Consider the following 18,122-nt stretch of genomic DNA (forward strand, 5'->3'; position numbering starts at 1 on the left):
TTTCCTAGTGTGCTTGGCGTGGGTCTCCTACGGCTGTGGTCCCTCAAGGTGTCCCTGCCCCAGCCTGGGTCGCCCTCGGTCCCTTGGGGTATATGTAAACCTGTGGCGTGGGGTACCTCCTCTGGAGCATGTCTCAGCCCCACAGCTGAAGAGGGAGGCCCTAAAACATGCCCAAGCAAGGCCCATGTGTCCTATGCAGGGCAAAGCTTTGGCACGTGGCAGTTCCCCACAGCTGGTCACGTCGCCTCAGAGCTCGCTGTGTCTGCTGTGACCAGCATAGGGCAGCTCCTGACCTGCGCCCACTGCAGGCCCCACTACTTCAACCTTGTCACTTGTGCCTATTACACCATATACAGCTCCCATTTACTGTACTTGCAGTTTTATATGCTCAACATGCCTGCCTGCCAGTCTAAAGACAAAGAACCTGCCAAAAAGACAGTCAAAGGAATCACAGAGGCAAAATCTGCATTAGACAAAGTACATGTTTCTTCAAATACCGTTGGTTCTCCTAAAAACAAAATGCCTTTCTTTTTTCCTCTCTTCTTTATTATACTTTTCTATTTAAGGCTGCAATGCTGTCCCCTGACCATGACTGTGATCATGACTGTGACATGCTGAGGTCAGAGAAACCACGAGAACAGGAAATTTGTCAGTAAGGATTACATGTACCTTGTAAATTGGGCAAATAGCTCAACATAGTATGACTAAAGATTAAATTTTTACATAGGATCAGTGACTGGTTCATGGAACAGTAAGTTAGAAAATGCACAGAACAGGTTATTTGATTATTTTATATGACCTGGTTCAGAATTGAAGAGCTGCTTTCTAGCAGAGGCCATAATGTGCTTAGATTCAATATGCTTGTAGGAAGAATAAGAGCCAAAAAAATCCACGGCAGTTGTCCTCAATTTCCAAAAGAGAAACTACTAATGCAGTTACTTTGTTAAAAAGAGGCTTAAAAAGGTCAATAGGGTTAAATCTTCATAGAAAATGTAGAGGCTATCTAAGGACACTGTATTGGAGACAAAGAAAAACTGTGTGCTATTAATCAAGGCTAGAAAATAGACAAAAGGGTGCTGGCATGGCTAAACAGGAGGGTATGAGGAGGAAAGCAAGAAGCATACCTCGGAATCTTCATTCCTCTATAGAAAAATAAAATTAAAAGGTCATAGATTCTGCTAGGTTAAATATAAAAACACAGACTCTTCTAAAAACACCAGAGGGAAGATAAAAAATTTGAAGAGCAAGTAACCCAGCCTCAAAACCAACAATAAATCTCTTGAAACACAGCAGCAGCAGAAAGCCTAGCAGATAGTCTATATGGCCAATAGAGATGCTGGGTACAAAAGGAACATTCAGGAATATAAGTCAGAAAAACTAAATGACATTCTGTTTCTATATACTCTGTGAAAGAGTTTAATGACGTTGCTATAACAGATTCATCAGTATTTGAAGTGCTGATAGAAGACATTTAAAACAAATAGACAAAGCAGACAAAGCTAGCAACAACAGTCAACCAGACTGCATGAAATACCCAGTTCTACAGGAGCTCAAGAATGAAAAAGATGAGCTCATTCTTATATAAAAGCTCTCAAAACTACTGTGGTATGAAATATTGGGGAGTCAAAATGGCTCCTGTAAAGCAAAGTCATGCCTCTAGAGACTTACTAGAATTCTCTACAGATTTATTATAAAAGGAACATATAAAATCACTCTAAAAATGCAAGAGTGAGATTTTATTTTTTTATCACATACTTGCTGCAGGAGTAGAAGTGATATATTTTATATAATTTCAGCGTAATATAAAATGCAAGAACCATCTTCAGAAGAATCAAAACACATTACCCTTTCCTTCTAGTTGAATGTCCTACTATGTTCATTCTTAACAATCAGTGAAACTTGAGTTATTTTCATTTAGTATCATCATTTTTTGAAGGAGGTTTGAAGAACAGACTCATGTGAATCAAGCTTGTCTTCTCCGACGTGATTGAAGAAAATGATAGAAGGATTAAGGAAAGATTCATGAGTGGGGAAGAAAGTTCAAGAGACTGATGAGGAAGGCACAGTAAGGAGCTGGGGGCTTGCAACTCTTGAAGGCTCGTCACTGTGAAGAAATAGAATCAGGCCTCCTGGGTGATGATAGCACTTCCTAAGGGCTGGAGCATGCAGAACTTTATGGCAAATCAGAAAGTCCGTGAGATGACTAGAATAAGGGTGAACACAGTGCAGTGCAGAACAATCATAAATAAACCCTTTTTATGTATTTTCTGTCTTAATTGCTCTGATTTTTTGCTACTATAAAGCTAATTATCCTATACGCTATTCAAATAAAACATGGATTCATTTTTTAGTTTAAAAGCTTTAGGGAGCTTGCAGAGCATGCTGGTAGAAAGTAAATTCATTTATCCAGTTGGTGGAGGAGGACAATACTGTCTTTGGCAATATGTGCGATGCAGCAGTTTTTTCCTATATTCTCTGAAGGACTTACCTTTTCCCAGGATCTTTTTACTATCGTGCTACTGCTACAGTGGCACAGTGAATGACATTCACATTTAGTGAAAACTGCAGTCATAATACAAACTAGAGAAGAAAAAGGCTTATTCAAAAGGTTTTATCCTAGCCAAACCTGAAGAGAATTTCATAATCTGTTGAAAAAATGTCCCACTAATTTCACTCTGCTGAATTTCACAGGTTTGCTGCTATCACTGATGATGCTTAGGGTACTTAAAGGGAAAAAAAAATTGCTAGAAATGTTAGAAATATCAAGAATGGAAATTGCTAAGAACTTAGACTCTTCTGGTCAAATCCTTTTTAATATTCTTTAATCTACCTACTAAACTACCTAAGTCATATTATTTAGTCAACTCCACTGCAGCTGTATTAAAGCAGGGTAAAAGGCAGTGTTTTTAAATGTGTTTTGCTCTTTTGCACACCTCTAGTTGGCAACTCGAGGTATACAAGAGTGAACAAGAAGCCTCAAGTCCTTTAATTTAAGTGCTATAGCACATTCACAGCTTGAGGTCATGAAAATGTCCATTAGTGATGATAAAGAGTATTGACATTCTGTGAAACATGTATGGAGTGGTTACTTCTGTTACTTTTTTTCAAAGAGCTTCCCTTATTAGTGGTATATGAGGAATAAATCAAACTAGATTAAGTTAGAACGGGATATGCATTTCTTTTTCCCATCATCCCGCTACATTTTCTCTCAGTGCTTAAAGTTTGAAAATATTTAATCATACCAGGAAAGCACATGAAAACTTTTTAAAATTGTTATACAACTGGAAAGAGAATTTTCAAGGAGAATGCATGATAAGTATTATGAGCAACTAAAAAATATGTATGGATTCCAAAAGTAAAAGAAAAGTTTAGCTTTATTTATTATATACTGTATTAGGATGTAGATGTGAGATGCAAAGTCACCAGCATTTGTGTTCTGCCACCAACCATTGGGTCTACTGCTCGATTTACTCTGAGGTTTCTGCTTCTCTGCAGAGTTTCTGTGCTAATCTATTTCCACTGCTGTGCTGCTGATTTTATTGTTCAGTTCAGAAACACATTATTTTATTAAATAATACTTAGCACAGCACACTAGATTTGCCTTCTGTTTTCCTTTGTACCTCTTTCACATTGAACATTCAACTTCTGTAAAATATTGTTTGCTACACTTAAAGTAAATAAATTGTGATTCATGGATGAGCTACTACTGCTTTCCTCAGACAAAAAGACTTTCAAGGGTGCTTTTTTTTTTCTTCATTCCTGTTTCTACATATCAAAAAATAAAAATATTACCATCTCATCTAAAAATCCTCACTGGAGAGGTGAAAATGTCCGCTAGTAGTTTTTCCTCTCCTTTTTCTTGTTTCAAGAATTTGCTTGTCCAAAATAATTGCACATTATACACTAATTTCATTTTTTTGAAAAGGAACTTGTATATTCTTGGGGAAACAATGCTTTTCTCTATAGAAGACTGAGTGATGATAAAAACAATCGTAATGTAATTAAATTACATTTACATTACATGCTAATAGCAGCCCATTGTATAATATAGTGGATCACAAAACATGTGAAGTACTTAATGCTTAGCTGACTGGCATATTTACACCAGTTTCAATGAATCCGAATTGGGATCTCAGTGAATGATAAAACTATCAAAAAAATGGACACAGTGCAGTTACGAGCATTGAACTATGCAGACAAAGAGACACTGAATGTTAGCATTTCTCAGTTGAGTAGTTCATTATATCATGAAAAAATTTATAAGTAAAATTATTTATTTGTGTCTAGTAATGCCTGATTTTATAGTAAATTCTGATTCTCAGTGTATTTTCTTCTATTTTATAGATTGCAATGGACTCATTGGTAAAGTTAAATAAATATATTACTTTATTATCAATAAATATTTGCAATATGTTCTTCATTATTCAATGATACTTCAAATCTAATTTAAAAAATCTTGATGCACTGGGATGGATGACTGCAACTTCTGTCTTTAAAAGCTTAAATCTTTAATAAATATGCTCCCAATGCATATCAATAATTATCAAAATTGCTAGACTTACTTGCTTCAAGTAGCATACTATTTTTGCAAATAAAAAAATAATTACAGCGATGTCTCAAACAACTGTCTCAGTTGATCCTGCCTCTATAACTGTTTAATATTTTTTCTTTTCCAATAGGAGACATGGCATGTTTCTACATTTAGCAAGTAGTCACTAAGACAACTCAGACTAAATTAAGATCCACTGCTTCCTGGCTGCCATTTATGTGCATTCCTGGAAATCTTGTTCTTCGGCCTCTTTTAATACCTTCAGTGTGCAAAATCTTTTAATACCTTCAGTGTGCAAAATCTGAATCTATATTAAGGTATCTTTTAATACCTTCAGTGTGCAAAATCTGAATCTATATTAAGGTCATAAGTCTCTGAAGCAGAGAAAATTACTCTTACTGCACTGGACACCCAGCTTCACAAGTTAATTTTAACCTGATTATCACTATAACTGTGTTTCCACTTGCTTGGGTTCTTTGAGTTTTTATAGTAGATATTTATAGGTGTGTCTATGGTAACTTTTTCATTCGGATCAGAATTGTACTTCTGAAGCAGACTCTGAATCATCCCTTCTTAGTGTGCTCTGGTTCTCATCACCCAGCAATCTCAGAACAAGTGAATTTTCAGATGAAACAAACCTCAAAGAAACACTTTAAGAATATACTTAATGCACTCCAACCACTAACGGATGATCAACCTATGGATATAGAGCCAATCTGTAGTAACACCCCCAAAAGACTGGTATCACGTAGTCATCATCAACTGCTTTACTTTAAAGATCCTCTTATGGCTCCACACTGCTTGCAAACGTAGACATAACTAAATGTGAACTAAAACGGAACAAATTTCCTAAATAATTTAAAGAGTTAAATTCTGCTGCATTCAGGAGAATTCCTCCTCAATCAGAGTTAAATGAATTATGCCAATCATGTAAATTAATCTGAATGAAAACTAGCATAAATCTTAAAAGGAAATTTATCTTTGCCAACTCCAGCTAATTTAGGTCCAGTGAATTGGCCTCAGCACCTTGTTAGAGGAAGCATTAGCCTACCTTCTTCATTCGTATGCAACCATACTAACCACGGATTGCTTTTTGCCAAGAGTTTATTTAACTGTAGGATAAAAAGGAAGAAGGGGATCACTGGAGACTTCTGGATACCCTACTTAACTTAAAAATACATCAGCATAGGAGTTAGTATAGGTGAAACAAGCAGATGCTAAAAGAAGGCTCAGTTCTCTTTTGAATTTGTATCAAGTATTCAGACAGAGAGACACAGGACTATGGTTTTATTTTTGTCTTTTTTGCAACTTTTTTTTTAAAGAAATGCTAAGCTGCTTTTTTTCACAATAAAATAGATCCTTATTCTACTTAAATTTAAAAAATGAAATTAAAAATGCTTGAGTTATTAGCAATATTTATGAAATAAACAGTATTCTTTAGGAGCTAGATAAGTATTAAATACTGTAATAAATATAAGATATAGTGGCTCTTTCTATAGCAATTTTTACAGTATCAAGACTGGTAGCGGGAACAAGACATTGATCTTCTAAACTTAAATTGCTAGACTGGTTCTTGGAACTGTTCGGACTATTACCAACTATTACTCTACCAGACAATTCTCACACACAGTTTGTGAGTGACCCCTGGCCAAGGACCATTCCCAATAGGCAGTCAGGCTGCAGAAACCGCTTTTGGCAGCTAAGAATGAGTGATAGTTTGAATAGGTCAGATGAACACATTAGGCCTCAGGACCAGAAAACACACCTTGGCACTGTTCAGTTACTAGAATAATGCTTTCACATCTTCAGTGTAGGATATCATTATACAGTTTCAGAGGGCTGGGAGGTACAAGACAAAAGGTAATGTCTATGTCCACCTGGAAAAATAAAATAATTGTCTAGAGTATTTGACCTAGATATATGTCCAGAACATAGGCTCAGAGTATAAGACTAGTGTTTTACTAGTATTTTGCAATAGAAGTTTCGTATAAAAGCAAAGCAATTAGACCTGTGCATAACGATGATACATTTCATTTGTACGAGTCAATAGGTTAAAGGGTCTTAATGATAACTACCAGTTAACAGTAGTGACCTGTTTTATTTCATACTTATACATTATAAATTATAAATTGAGATTTGCCTTATAAACACTCCATAACTGCCAAACATGCACAAACAGCACATGCAATATCTAATCACAGTTAAATATTTAGGTTAACATAATGATGAAATCTCATTCCAAATATTATATTTGCACATAAGGAATATACATCCACTACCAGAAACTATACCTATAATGGATATTCATAATAGGTCTTTTTTGAAAACTCCTATTAGCAATAACAGAAGCTTCTGTTTTACGATAGAATTTAAAAAGGTATTCCCCTTAAAATGTTAAGATTTAATATATTTGCTACCATATGTACAACAACATGTCTAGGTACCACGAAAAAATAAATAGCTGGCTTATCTTTGCTATGATTTTGCAAATTAATACTTTACAACAAGGTCACTATGAATTAAATTACTTTCCCACTACTTCTCGTAATACATTCCATCTAGACTGTCTCGAACGGCTTGTTTCTAATGATAGGGAGTTTAGTTTAGGTGTTTTATCCAACTTTTCAGCATCATTCTTGATAGAATAAAAAGAATGGTAATTAATGCCACCTGTGAAGGCATTACCTGTTACATCTGTGGTGTAACATTTTCTCTGTTTTTAGTTGCCTCCATCATAATTCTCGTATGAATTCACAGAATAAAGAATGTAGGGCTTTTAGTTTTCAGGGACAAGAAAGAAAAAGTAGATAGCTCACAGTTCTCACCATATTTCATTTGAAAAACCTGAGTAAACAGCCTGATGATGAAATCCTCCTAGGTCTTTTGAAGTCACTCTGAAGATCTACCAAGCCTTTACAAATCACTGTTAATAAATTCAGTTGTATCCCAGCTAAACTGTAGCAGGTACACAGAGGATATCTTTCTTAAGCACAGTACAGCAAAATAAGGTATTTTTCAAAGCCAAACCCTTTACTAGTCAAGATGAGAAAATAGAATTTTAACACAGATTTCAAAGAAGGTACGACATAGATTGCACTAGAGAATTTCAGTCTCGTTGTTGAAATGATATGAAGAGCTGATAAGAATAACATTACAAATAAACCTGCAGTTCTCTGAAACTCAGCTGAAATGCACACAGATGCTTGTTACTCAGGGAATAATCAAGACTCTACCAATAATCCTAAACCGCAGGTTTTAGCTGAAGGTGGAAAAAAAACGTGGATAGCAAATTCCACGTGCATTATTCTCTAGATCCTCATCACAAATAACGATCGTGATAAGTTATCTTTTGTTGACATAAAAGCCAGTTACTTCCTGGAACGCTGTTCAAACTCCGTGGTTGTGAGGAAACAGACCAACCAAAGTGATAAGTTACCTTGTCACTTGTTTCAATTGCAGAAACACACTGTCTAACAGAAAAGGACAAAAAGGTCTTGAGAGATTCTGATGAGACTGCGCTTGAATTTAATTGCCGAAAAAGATCAATTTTAGACCTCAGGCTGCTTTTATGCAAACAGTGATTTTAACAGTCAGGGCAACAGCACTTCTTGGCTCAGAGGAAGACGGTTACCGATGCATCAAAATTGATTTGCATTGTTTTCAGAACTTTATTTTCCCTTTCTTAAAACAACGTTGCTCAATTGGTAGATTTTGGGTGGGTAAAATGCATATATTTTGCTCAGTTCAACATCATGGTCTCAGAAAAGTAATCTTTCTCACATACCCGTGAGAGATTTCTCACTACTCTCCTAATCATTCATGAAAGAGGTGCCATGTGCCTCAGTAGCTTCAGCTCTGAAGGAAACGTGCAGAATGCAGTTGGTACAGCAAAGCAGAAACTGGGTCAGTACTTCCTGCTGAGAGCACTTAATTTTTCCCAACAGGCCTTGGCAAAATGCGGCAGATCTCAGGAAAAGGAAAAAAAAAAAACCCTTATAAAAACCCTTTGCATCAGCAAAGGAGAAAATTTTGAAGTCTCTCCAGCATATTTAAACCTAGAAACTGATTGATGGGTGCTGAGTCCAAGTCACTCACAACTTTGAAATAGATATAGTCATCTTTATCTGATTATTTTGTTCAGAAGGAACTGAAATGTTTTTGAATTTCTAGGAGTATTAGAACAATATGCATATAAACTAGAGCTGATTAGAGGAGAAGAGAAGGATTTTGTAAATAGCATTACCCCTGCCCACTGTGTCCCTGAAGGGTATGCCCTTTCCAGTGGTCCAGCAACTTTCAGAGGTGTTTGGGATGAAAGAACTCTGCACTATTCTCTCTAGGTACATAAAAAAATGACTTTATTTCCTATGATCTCTTCCTTGTTCTTTCTGTGGTCTCCTAGACTCCATTCAAACTGGACAGTCCCTGCCAAGACGTGCTTCAACTGTTCCTAGTCAGCTGAAATCAGGGACAGGGAATATATATCACTCTTCTCTGCTGGCAGCCCCTCTTGTTTTAACATATACTATAAAATACAGCAAAATGCAAACAAAGAAATAAAATTGGTACCATCTGTCATAGATACCACAGAGACAGACATACCACAAGTAGAAACCTATAAAATGAATTGCTCGCGTTGAGAACTAAGCCAGAAGTTCTGAAACGGAAGGATATATTCAGATAACAATCATTAAAATAAATGTTTAATCTGAACTAAAACAAATACACTCCATCAGTAAAGAACTAAAGACCGAGATTCTGGTTTACCTGGATTTTTTTTTTTTATTCTTATTTTGGAATTAGTAATTTTAGGCAACATTTGAAAAGGAGATACTGGAAACATTTACTCAAATTTTATTTTTTTTAGCCTAGTTTACACATATTATCTATCTTAGCTATATTTTAACATTTACAACCCTGTCTAACATACAGTAAATTCAGAATATTATATAAACTATTACATAAATAAAATTCTAAAATAAATTCAACATACTCAACATACATTTTCAGAAAATTATATTACTGCATTTTAGAAACTTTATAATATTTTTAATTCATAGAAGTTTATTTTCTAAAGGAATATATGTACATTCTTTCCTAAAGGAATGTACATATATTAAGAAAAATGTAGCCATCTTAGGAAATATTATTTGGCTATTCATGTTTTTTTTTCACAAATATTACACGAAAAAGGAATTAGTTGAAGACGTATTGATGAACTATTCAAGGAATTCACTTCACATAACTGAAATCTACAATCTGTTTCATTCTCACTTTTGGTTGTTGTAAGTTCTCTAGCACTTTGTCAGCTTGCTTTGTATACAAGCGTTCTCAGACAAAAAGCTCAAAGTTCTTAGACAAAAAGCTCAAGTTCAAAACATTTAATTTATTAACTTGCAAAATACATTCCAATACATGAGCTATAGTTGGAGCTATAGTTGCATTTGACACATTTGCAATTACTTGTATTTGATGTGTAATTTAATTCACGATCTTAAATCTTACATTAGTATTACTTCTACTTTTCCATCTTGGAAATTCAATCACCACAGACTGTTTTTGCTTGTAAGGGTCTTTTATCAGAATTAACCATCTCTACCTCTTAAAATCCACTCATCTGAACAGCATATCTAATCTGTTCTCTAGCAAAACCTACTAACTTTGCAAGTTTTGGGCAAAATAAAGCTACATTTCTGCATTATAGAAATAATGCAAATAACTAGCTATATTTATACTTCTAAATTGTATAAAATGTCACATTGCACTGTTTCTAGTATAGGCAATAAATAAATAGTTGGCTATTATTAATTATGTTTTGGTAGCCTAGTATATTGTGTTACATGGAAGATTCACATGGAAAAAATTCTGAAATAATCTAAAATTCCTAATAGTCATATAATTTATGAGAGTCATATAATAAAATAGTCATATAATTTAAGAGAGACATGGCACTACTGGAGAGAGTCCAGCGGAGGGCTGCAAAGATGATGAGGGGACTGGAGCATCTCTCCTCTGAAGAAAGGCTGAGAGAGCTGGGCCTGTTCAGCCTGGAGAAGAGAAGACTGAGAGGGGATCTCATCAGCATGTACAAGTATCTGAGGGGGGGGGGGAGGTCAAGAGGATGAGACCAGACTCTTCTCCATGGTGCCAAGTGACAGGACAAGAGGCAACGGGCACAAGCTGAACCACAGGAAGTTCTGTCTGAACATGAGGAAAAACTTCTTTGCTGTGAGGGTGCCAGAGCATTGGAACAGGTTGCCCAGAGGGGTAGTGGAGCCTCCTTCCCTGGAGATATTCAAAAGCTGTCTGGAGGCGATCCTGGGCAATATGCTCTAGAGGACCCTGCTGGAGCAGGGAGGTTGGACTAGATGATCTCCGGAGGTCCCTTCCAACCTAAACCATTCTGTGATTCTGTGATCCTCTGGATCTCTGTGCTCTTGTTTGGTTCCCTATCTTCATGGGCTTCAAGAAAAGTAGAACGATGAACAGATAGGTTAACAGACACTGCTGGCACTTAAAGCTTAACTGTAAAAGCAGTGTTCTGCAATCCTCTGAACTCTGAAGTCCCTTAGAGTTTAATTCAGAGCCTAAAAATTGTCCAATTATAATTAATAAATCATAAACTAATCTCTCTGCTGCTCTCACAAGACTCTGATTAAGACTGGAAGATGAAAAGACATAGCTAGGGTTACTACATTTAAAATATTCAAAAGCAGTGGATACAAGCCCTCAGTTGTCTTAGCTGTCATGGTTTCACTGACTATATGAAGCTGCAACAATTATTTCTTTAAACAATTGACTCCTTATGTCTCCATGGTACACATTATCACTATAGGCTTTCTTACAGTCAAGATATGGGTATGATCTGACTACGTTCTGACAGAATCTGAACCAGAAGCTGTATATTAATTTTATCATGATGGGTTTGGGCAGGCTTGGTTACATATCTTTCAGGTAGGAGATGACTTATGACTGGCCAGCTTGGAGCATGAACAGAGAAAGTTCAGCTCCTCAGATCTGACTGCAGAAGTCTAGCTAGAAGGCTAGAGAATGCTGTGTTGCAAATACTTGACCAGCAGAGTTACAAACAACTCTTTCCAATTTATAAATGGCTCATATGAATCTTAATAAATTATGAACAGAAGTTACAGAGTAATGTTCAAGGCAGGTTCAGTGGGTATTATCAAATGTTAAATGAACATCAATAGAAAGGTCACAGATAATTATAGGCCATGGATATAAGCAAGCTAGTTAATGGCCTCAAGAATAAGGAACAGTATGTTAACATTCATATTAATTATTAGTCCTTATGCATGAATGGAAAAACTGTAAAAAGTATGCCTATTTGATCATAATGTTTCCCTCTCATATACTGTAATTCTCATTATTTTCAAAAAAGCTGACAGTACTGGTCAAAAGGAATGTCTTCATAATGAAGGCAGCTTAACTGAAAAGGTTCTGCCCAGGGACATCACTTAACATAATTTAAATTCAGAATTTTTATTGTGCTCTGTCTTCTTAAAGAGCACACTTAAAGAGCAATCATTCACTAAAATACTTAAAAACAAATAAATTAAAATTTTAATTTAGGACAGTAAAACATACTTGAGGTGTAACTATAGTATTGTAGGAAGGTGTGCATTCACTATCTTTTCATGCTTACATTTTTGTCTGTGTTTTATTCTAACTTACTGTGTGACACCTATTGTGTCTGCTACTATCTATTTTTATTAATGTCAAATCATTAAATACTTCTGTCAGTACCCTGCAAACTTCTCTTTTGTCAATGCATTACTACATTTGTCATTGGGTTCTAACTACCTCCACAGTCAATGTGAAGCTGAGTTAAATGAGAATTGTATTTCTACATTTTTTTTAATATTGCAAAATATTTTTAACCAAAGTTTTTGAATTACAATTTTTGTTCTTTCTAATTGAATTATTATTTGCCACAGACTCCCGTTTTTTTCTTGCTTACTGCATATTTGAGTACAGAAACATTTTGTATGGTTTCGCAAAGTCTCATTTGACAAGATTAACTGTACTTTGCAATGGCACAATATAGTATCTCTGTACAGTGGACAACATCTCTCTCTCTGAGAAGTAAATAAACCATCTTTACTCTGGTAATTATTGCACTTCCACCCTCCCTATCTTTTTTTCCTTTCCTCCATTTCAGCAATGTACACATACTTTTAAAAAGTCTTACGTAGGTTTATAAAAGATTTTCAAACCCGATTTTTTCTTTCTTTTCTAGACGGTTGTACTTGCCCATCTTTTCGAATCCAAATGAATAAATAGATAAATAAGATTGCAAGAAAGTAGCCCCAGTATGATACTTTCAAATGCTGGTCAGATTTTCAAAAACATACTTGCCTACTCTAAGTTTTCTATAGATAAAAGCTTACCTATAAATTTCAAAGCTATTAATTAGCTTTGAGTCATTCTATTGTTCCCACATATAAATTGTGTCTCAACTTTTCCTTAAAGTATCATTCCCAGGTGTAACATGCAGCCTGGCATCCACTGAGCACATTAACTAACCTACACGGCTTCTCTAAAATAAAGTTTTGATAACTGTATGTGTAGGCATATGCTGCATTTGAAAATAAACTAAAATGTATAGTAGTTAGTTTAAATTGACTATTTAATGATCTAAAAAACGAATTATCATGTTATTTTTTTCGTTTGAACATACTGCAGAGATATATTACTACATCGTCATATCAAACCAAACATTTGACTCAATTTAACTTCTGATTACTGGCTTCTAAGAGTATTGAACTGGGTTATGTTAATGAAAATTTACATTGCAAGAATACAAATGTATAGAATTTTGACTTCTGATGATTAAAATTTTATATTTTTCCTAAAAATAGTCTTCTTTATAAATGGTATAGACAACTGACTCTACAATGTTACTAGGAAAAAAACAGCGGAAATTTTTATTTCTCTCTAATAAATGCATAAAATAATTTTAGAAGACTAACTGGCAATTAAAAAATTTAAAAGGTGACAGAAAAAAGATAAAGATAACTGCATACAAATGTGCTGCTAGCTACCCACTGGACAAAATATTTTAAAATGGTAATAATTCCTCATGAAATAGTTAGGTTTAACATCTCTTCCATTAGTTGACAATAGTCATTCCCACAGAAAAGGCCAAGATATTATACTCTAATGCAATCCTACTCTTTTATTTTCAATATGATGAAGGCAGTCAAACATAAAATTATTACCTATTTTAAAATTCTTCTTTATTTCCTTGTAGCACAGATACTGCATAAACACAATCACAATAGCTACTTGTAGTCACTTGCTTCCTTTTAGAACCATATTCCTCCTGCATTTGAGTTTAAAATAAAATGCTAAGAGTTAACAACTTGGTATATAGCTATTAACACTCTGCAGAGATACACCTATGATACACTATGTGTTCCAACATTTGGTATAGAGGACAGCAAGTGAACCCTAGGTGAATTGAAACACTTTCAAACTAAGCACAGAAAATTGGAATGCAGGAGATTTTGGCATGGGAAGGAGAAAGCTGTGAAGTTTGATATTAAACAGGGAAAAGAAAAAAGGAGTAAAAAAAATCTTACCTTTTAAATAAAATATGAAAAAATCCTGCTCAACATATCTAATATTCCAAAAGTAAAATCATTGATATTTTTAGTTATGCCAATAAAAATATATGCTATATATAATCTAGAAAAATATCACATATTTAAAACAAATAATGCTACATCTATAAATAATAAAGAGTACCCAGTTCATTGGCAGCATGTAGGACCATTTGTTCCTTGGCCAGATATCCTATGCCCAAATCTAGTATCAGCAGTGTATGTCTCTGGTCATCACAGTATGATATAATTCATGAACACATAACTGGAAAAACAGAGAAAGATGAAGAATTATGTTCTGTTTCAAAACTGCCTATTCTGGCTTTTCCTCCTACGGTAGAAAGTATAATCTTTAAGATATAAGCCTTCCTTCCATCATTCCCATAAGTGTGTGGAGGAGTGCTAACGATGTCTCATACATACAAGAGACCACTCTAAAAGATGAGTTTACAGATGTAAGTTATAGGGTTTAAGAAAATGAGATTTGATCATTCAAGCATTTCAGGTAGTAATCATGAGAACAGTTAATGAACTTGAAAAAAGATGCAAACTCTCCTGAGACAATCTTCTGGGAGGTAATGATACATATTTGTAGAAGTAATTTAGATAAGACAGGAAAAAAAGTCAATGAAACTAATTACCAAAAGTGTCACTACACGTTGCTTTATTATAAATACAAAAATCTATTTCTTAAATTAAAAGAACAGTATGTTACTTTCTAGTCTAAACAAAATATGCATATTACCCCTCCTTGTCCAAGTAAACAAACACTAAAGGACGTTAGTTATTTTTGTGAATAGACAACTAATTTTAAAGCATTGTGCTTTCAGAACCATATTGAGTGCTCATGTAATCCTGACACATTGGCAAGATTTCTGTGAATGTCTGAAAATGTCAAGAATTTTAAAAGAGTTAAAATGCCTGTTTATCAGAATTCTGTTAGCCTCATTTTTAGAAATAGAAGTCACATGCTCCAGAAGTATAATCTATGTAATGTTACTTGCACAATCAAATGCATTGTTAAAAGTGACACCCAATGTAAACAATAGTGTTCAAGATCCATAATTTCAGTCACGTTATATAGGAAATAGCACAGTACAGCAGGACGCCACTGGGTGAAAATTTAAAATCCACTGTAACAAGATTTTCTTGTGATTTTCAGAGAATAAGAAAATTAGAGAGGTAAGAGCCAACATTGATTCCCATTATTTTAGTTTTATTTTTGTATATAGGTCCTTTCATCTCAACTATTCTTTATCTACAAATTGTGTATGATATACTTGAAAAGGATAAAGCTATTGCACTTGCATTACAAGAGTTTAGAATTGTTGCATTCTTTTATAAATGATATTCACAAATTAAATACTTTGACCTGACAAAACCAAATGCAATATCCCAAAACTGATATCAAATATGATTCACATGTCATTTGGCAATATCACTTCCAAAACACATTTGGAAAGTGATGTTTTCGTCTGAAGTTATTACTGCTTTTTAATAACGCAATTGAGAGGTATGTATATGCTAGTTAAAAGAGAACCATGCTTTATAAATAGGGAAGACCTTCATTCTGAAATCACCTGAGAGTACTTCAGCTCATTTGCACATCCTTTTGATCACTTACAGTTAATTCGGATCTAAAACAGCTCTGTTCATTTGTTGTCTGTGTTTATGGAGTTAAATTGAATAAAGAGGCTCTTCAACAAACATTTCATTATTCTTCAGTCACAAGCTTTCTGACCTCTGTGACTGTACAGCTGATGGAAGTCTAGAGACTAACACTGAAAATAGGAGTGCAAAATCTGACAACTATAAAGCAAGCTGTTGTGCAGCTTTTCTGCATGCCAGAAAAAAAAAAAAAAGACAGAGAAACCTATGTTCACAGGAGTATGTTCATTACAAAGCATGCATATAATTTGCTGCATTTGAACCATATAGTTATAAGTTTTAGCTACAGCAAGCCACATTCATCTTGGGAAATTACAGCTACTATCAAATTCTGATGCAGATGGTGTTATAATAATCTAAGAGCTACAGAGAGTCTGAATGTTTTAAAATAATTTCTGTTTAACATGCAAAGAAGAAACAGGCTTGTAAGGAGACCAAAAAATAACACCTTAATTAAAAGTGTTATATGAAGATTCAAAAAATAATTTTGATATAGGCAATGACAGTGCAAATCTGAAACAAGAATATATTCTCAGGAGTTTCAGGAATTGCTCGGTCACAAATCATGCAATAAATTAAAAATCAGCCCATACATCTAATCAGTCCAAAAATATGGGAAAATTAATATGTAGCCATACAGAACCAAGAGATGGCAACACTACAAAGTTTTTTCCATTTATAGCATAAATTTCAAGTTTCAAATGCATATCAATATCATTCCTGTACAGCAAAGAGCAGCTCTGCACTGAACAAGGCTCTGCTGCCTCATGCCCTGTAGAGACTTACACTGCTGTCGGAGTCTCCAAGTACATCTTCTCAGAAGTTTCAGCTCATCTATGAAAGAAAATACCTCAATCAGGAGAATGATAGTGAAACAACTATCTACCATCACCTCCTGTACGGTTACTTCAGAAAGTCTCACTCGCAAACTGCTTCAAAAGCAAAACCAAAATGTCAGGATGGGCTCAAGTGTTTACTTGCCAAAGCAATTTTGTCATAAAGAGCAAGGCAGCTGTGTGCAGATGCCAAAGAGTTTCTCTGTTATAGAAGAATTCTTTAAGTCCCTGCATGGAAAGGAAAATTGCTCAGTTAGGCAAAGCAGCATGGCAATTATCAATCCTATCCAAGTCTTGCATGACATATAAAGAAGCTAAAGAAAATGCGAGGGATATAATACTTTTTTTTTCCCCGTCATGTTATCTAGAATTTAGATGTATTGATTTTCAGCTTATCTGGCCAAATTCCCCTTTCTTTTCCTATTACGCCGAGGTGGAAGTCCTAATTAGCACTGAGCATCTTGCACAGTTAGGTTATATCTCATCCAGAAAATATTTATGTTCTTTTCCTTCCTCTGAATTTCCCACTTTTACAGGATGCAGGGTAAGATGATAATAGTTTGCTCCAAAATGAGAAGCCACAGCATCCTCATAATGACTCTATTACATGTCATGTAGATTGTTGTTAGTATTTCTTATAGTTGCACTCACAGTGTGCAAGGCATCTTCTTTGTGCTTGTAAGAACATTTATTGTGAGGGCATTTACATTCTAAGGACATAGAAGAAGTGATGGAAAAAATTACAAAAAAGGAATGGGATTAAAAAGAAATATAAGCCTGCTAGACTGACAAGCCCATGACATCAAAGAAATGGATCCTTAGGAGGCCTGAAATATGTTCAGAATAGAGGCCTTACATATGAGCTCAGGGATCAAATACCATGCATAAGAAGCCATGTGAGTGAAGGCACGGAGGTGATTCTATGAAAAAGTGACAAACAGGCAGTCAAGGATGGAAATCTTAGCACTAAAGATGGAACTCTTTACACATGGCTGGGCAAGAAATACATTTTGCTATGAAACAGAAGTAAATAAACTGACAGGATCTAAAAGTTTGCATAAATATTTTTCATAATAGTGCTATAAAAATTATCTAGTTAAACAAATAAATATTGAGAAAGATGTATGATGAATGTAAGAATTCGTTTCTTTTTCAGAGCTGTTACTACTACTTGGATTAAAATGAAATAGAAAATAGTGTTATTTTAGGAATAATAATATTGTTTATCTGATTAGCTAATACTGTTCTATATGAATTTTTTTTCTTTTGCAAGCTTGATAAGGAAAATCATAAAATTTAAGAGAGCATACTGTTCGATAAGCATTTGGCAGAATTAAGACATACATTATGCATTTGAAAACAGACCTACAATCAGACACTCTGTCTTGAATAATGAGATGAAAATTTTACTTAAGTTATTTTTGTGGGCTTCAAACAGGTCTGATT

The 18,122-nt window shown here is 34.7% G+C and overlaps 1 protein-coding gene across 1 annotated transcript in view; it reads right to left on the bottom strand.

Annotated features, from left to right (window-relative positions):
• The window catches only part of EYS (eyes shut homolog), a 1,042,686-nt gene that overhangs the window by 939,577 nt on the left and 84,987 nt on the right, over positions 1–18,122 (bottom strand). The window contains exon 2 of the mRNA XM_068937477.1: positions 16,627–16,674. The gene's annotated coding sequence lies outside the window, so the exon portion shown is untranslated. The remainder of the gene's footprint in view (positions 1–16,626; positions 16,675–18,122) is intronic.

This window comes from Struthio camelus, chromosome 3 (genome assembly GCF_040807025.1).
Source record: "Struthio camelus isolate bStrCam1 chromosome 3, bStrCam1.hap1, whole genome shotgun sequence".
NCBI classification, from domain to species: Eukaryota; Metazoa; Chordata; class Aves; order Struthioniformes; family Struthionidae; genus Struthio; species Struthio camelus.